Raw genomic sequence first — 4,511 nt, 5'->3', positions numbered from 1 at the left:
CTAGGAGGACTGTGAGCATCCATCCTCAGATCTCAGCCTATGGAGTAGCTGGGGGTTCAGGCCTGAGCCAGTGGTATCAGAACTGATTTTGGGTGTTCCTTTAGTGGAGGTCACATCCTGTACACACAGTGACATTCTGAGATTTGTTTTTCAAATTTGGATGCAGCTTATCATTTCTCTTGATGGATTGCTCTGCTGAGTGACAGGGGTGAATGCAAGCTCCTGTCTAATCTAGATCTTAGGACCTTCCAGGTTTCTCATTGTTTGTTGTTCCCTTACAAGTGAGGCTGCACCTCCCCCCCCTCTCTCTTCTGGGCCTTGAACTCTAGGTATGGGCACTATCTCTGAGCTCTCAAGGCTAACACTCTCCTTGTTTGAGCCACAGCACCACTGTTAGTTTTCTGGTGGTTAATTGGAGGTAAGAGTCTGATGGACTTTCATGTCCAGGCTGGGTTTGATCTGTGATCCTCAGATGTCTGGCTCCCGAGTAGCCAGAATTCAGGTGTGAGCACAGGTTGCCCCATTTACTTCCAGCAGTTTTATGGGTAGAGATAAGAGTGCCACAGACTTTCCTGGTTTTGAAGAACCATCCTCACATCTCAGCCTGTAGGACCTGAAGCTCAAATTAAACAGGAAATCATAGAGAATGTAAGGAGAGATATTGCCGAGACTAGTACTTTTTGGAAAGTTCTGTAATATTTTATTAAATAGGAGAAAAAATTGACAAAAGGGATTTTAGTAAATCGAAACTTTCTTCAGAGCACAGGAAATGCTGATGAGAATGAGAGAAGTGCTTTGTGGATATTCACTTTCAAAGACCCCCAGTCCCAGGAGAGAAGGAAAGCCTCTCAGATATTCCACACCAAATATTAAGTATCCACAATTAAATTGATTTTACAGTGAAGTAAAGGATTGTTAACACAGTCTTTAAGAGAGGTAAAATTGGCTATGAAGAAATCCATGAAGAAATATTGAACCTCTTTAGCTACACACGGTGTGGAAATCAATAAACACTGTGATTCTGTATTATGTCAATCATGAAGGAAATCTACAACTAGTTCTGGTGAGGCTGAGAAGAAACAGGCATCCTCAGACACTGTTGGTGTGGATGTCACCTATACAGTTACCATGGATACAAGGTCATATCTGAGTGGGAAAGAGAAATTAGTAAAATACAAAAAAAAATAAAACCGTTGACTTAAAATCTCATATGTATTGCCATAATTGCTGTTCAGAAAGTGTAGGAATTCTACTTGGATTCTTGTATGTGTTTATTCCGGTTCTGCAAAGTCAAAAATAAAATTCATATTGCCAGGTGGCAGAGACTGATATCTGTAATCCCAGCTGTGAGGGTGTGAGGCTGAGATCTGAGGATAGTGGTTTAAAGGCAGCACAGACAAACGTCTATGAGAGTTCCATCTCTGAATATCTCCCCCAAAAGGGGATTGTGTAGATGTGTCTCAAATGGTAGAGGGAAAACCCTGACCAAAAATGTAATGGAGAGCATCCAGGGGCTGAATTCAAGTTCCAGGGCTGTCACAGAAGAAGGAGTAAGAGAAGGAGGAGGAGGAGGAGAACGAGAAGGGAAAAGAGAATGAGGACGAAGAGGATAAGAAGTTGTTCAGAATGTTGAGAGGAAGAATTGACATTGAAGAGGATAACTTAGGGGGATACTGTGTAAGTTTGGATTGTGATAAGTGCTTTCTATGTTCAATTTAGAAATGAGTTAATATGCCTGAATGGGTATATTAAGGACAATTCACATTGAAAAGAAAATTAGATTTTAAAAAGATACCATGTAGAATTCTTTGTAAGACATGGCCACACATTGACAAACAAAGCCATAGGGCTTTGCAGAGTAGACATGACCTAATATCTCTTTTGTAGATGGAAAATATATACTGAGTCCTAAAATTTAGGAAAAACTTTGACCATGCTGGAATTCAGCCTATTTGTCTTCTCTCTTCCAATGGAATACTTTGTTACGTGGTTCACAATCCATCAAGACCGGAGATTACTCTGCCTGGCAGTCTCCCCAGGGGCCCCATCACCTCCTGGTTCCTCAGGCTGTAGATGAAGGGGTTTAGCATGGGAGTGACCACTGTGTACATCACCGAGGCCATCTTGCATCTGTGGGCAGAGGAGGACACCGCAGAGCTGAGGTACACCCCGAGTCCTGTCCCGTAGAACAAGGAGAACACACAGAGGTGAGAGCCACAGGTGGAGAAGGCTTTGTGCTTGCTAGCCGTGTTGGATATCTTCATTAAAGAGGAGAGGATCTGACGGTAAGAGAAGAAGATTCCTAAGGCAGGAAACACACAGAACAGCACAGTCATTGATGAGGGTGTCAGAGCTGGCCACCTGGAGAACCTGAGCTAGTTCACAGAAGAAATGGGGGATGGTGGTTCCTGGGGAGAAGGTTAATTTCCTCATCAGTAAAACATGGATTAGTGAGATGCAGAATATGAGAAGCCAAGACACGAGGACTAGGAGGCCACAAAAGTGAGGGTTCATTATAACTTTGTAGTTCAGTGGGTGATAGATGGCTACAAAGCGATCATAAGCCATCACAGTCAATAGGAAATTATCCATTCCAGCAAAAACCAGAAAGAAATACACCTGAGTGAGGCACTCTGGGTAGGAGATGTCTTTCCTCAGGGTCTGGATGTTCACCAGCATCTTGGGGATGGTAGTAGTAGTAAAACAGACATCCACAAAAGACAGGTCGTAGAGGAAGAAGTACATTGGGGTGTGGAGGTGGGGGTCAGAGGTGACTGCCAGGATGATGAGCAGATTTCCGAGCACGGTGATCAGGTACATGGACAGGAAGATCCCAAAGAGCATGGGCTGGAGTTTAGGTAGTCTGAGAGGCCCAAGAGGAGGAATGGTGATTCCCCTGCGTGGTTTTGTGTGGTCATAACCCTGGCTGTTCCCCCTGGGGCAAGAAAGCAAAAGTTCAATCAATATCCACTGGTAGCTGAGGTTCTGATGCCCACCCAGGGATGCCTTTTTCTTTGTCTGATTGCTTCCCACGGGAGTGCTGTGCAAAGCCAATCACTTTAACATTATAGTATTTGGGTAAATATCCTTTGTTTTATATTCCCTGAGTTTTTGATGTCTTTATTTTCTGGTGGTATTCCTGAGGCTTTTAATTCAGGGCCTGGCTGCTGCCCATAAGTTTTTTTTGCTTAAGGCATTTTGCTAGTTCAGTTCCACTTCCAGCTCCTTGGTGGCTCATGGAAGATAAGACTTCTCTTGACCAGGGTGGCTTTGAACCATGGTCTTCAGTTTTCAGTCTCTTGAGTAGCTTGGATGACATGTGTATCACCAGTGCTTTTCTTTGATTTCCCTTTGGAAATTTAAAGAGATTGATTTTACTACAACCTTGTAGAATATTGGAAAGTGATTTCATGTGCCCCTTTTGATAACCTCCATATTTTTTAATCCTATCAACTGTGTAATAGTGATGTATTATTTATTTACAATGGCAACAATCTTTATTTTCTGATAGGACACTTGTCATGGAAGTATTTTTTATATAAATACAGTTCTTGTAGAAGCCACTTTTAGATTTCAAATCATCCCTATCTATCTGTCTATTTATTTGCCTATATAGCTATCTCCTAAGTGACATAAAGGACATTGATTTATTTGGCTGTATTAATTAGTAGCCCTCAGAAAGTTATTCTTTTAATATTAAATATATTTTTAAATTATCCTTAAGTAGTTGTACCAAGGTGTTTCAATTCACACTATCAGTTTGTGAGCACAATGCCTGTTCATCAAAGTCTCTCCTTCCTTGCTCTCCCCATCTCTCCCAGCTCTCCCCATCCCAAAGTTTATCTGGTTCTAGCTTCCTACTTGTTCATTGAACATTAGTAGTGTTTTTCCCCACCATTCCTCTCCCCTATCCATCCTCCCTCCCCTTTCCCAGGACCTCATCCATCAGAAAGTTCTTTCAACAATTATTTTACCATTTGTGTATGTGGTGCAAATATTCACAACCTAATAGGCCTGAATAGGGAAACGCAATGGTGTCTTCCTGGAAAAATCCTGTGGGGTTTATAGAACATGGAGCAAGCGTCTGTCTCCTAAATCTGAAGATTTGCTGGGAACATCCTAGAAAGTGGGGGTCCTAGCTGTCTTCAGCCATATCGTCTTAAACCCAGGCATTTTTGATGGACAGAACAGTTTTCATGACACAACACCGTAAGTCTGTTACCTGTGTGGCTCGAATGAAATATGTAGTCTGGCTGGCTGTGGATGGCTCCTCCCAGACAATGCTTTCCAGGTGACCTCTTTCAAGATGAGGGAGTGAGAAAAAAAAGCATATGAGCAACATAGAAAAGAGGAGAAAGTAGTATTATGCCAATAAAACAACCCACAATGAGCTTAGTGCCTGTGGTCTGTATGCCTAGCTACTCAGGAGGCTAAGAGCTGAGGTTTGAAGTTCCAAAACGTCCTGGACTAGAAAAGTCTGTGTGATTCTTACCTCCAGTTTGAAGCACCAC

The 4,511-nt window shown here is 42.5% G+C and overlaps 1 pseudogene; it reads right to left on the bottom strand.

Annotated features, from left to right (window-relative positions):
• Positions 1 to 1,991: 1,991 nt before the first annotated feature.
• LOC150068106 (olfactory receptor 7D4-like) lies at positions 1,992 to 2,918 on the bottom strand (annotated as a pseudogene).
• Between the last annotated feature and the right edge of the window lie 1,593 nt (positions 2,919 to 4,511).

Source organism: Megascapheus bottae, chromosome 1 (genome assembly GCF_031878675.1).
Source record: "Megascapheus bottae isolate mThoBot1 chromosome 1, mThoBot2.hap1, whole genome shotgun sequence".
NCBI lineage: Eukaryota > Metazoa > Chordata > Mammalia > Rodentia > Geomyidae > Megascapheus > Megascapheus bottae.
The sequence above is the reverse complement of the archived record's forward strand: the minus strand, read 5'-3'. Positions and strand labels throughout refer to the sequence as shown.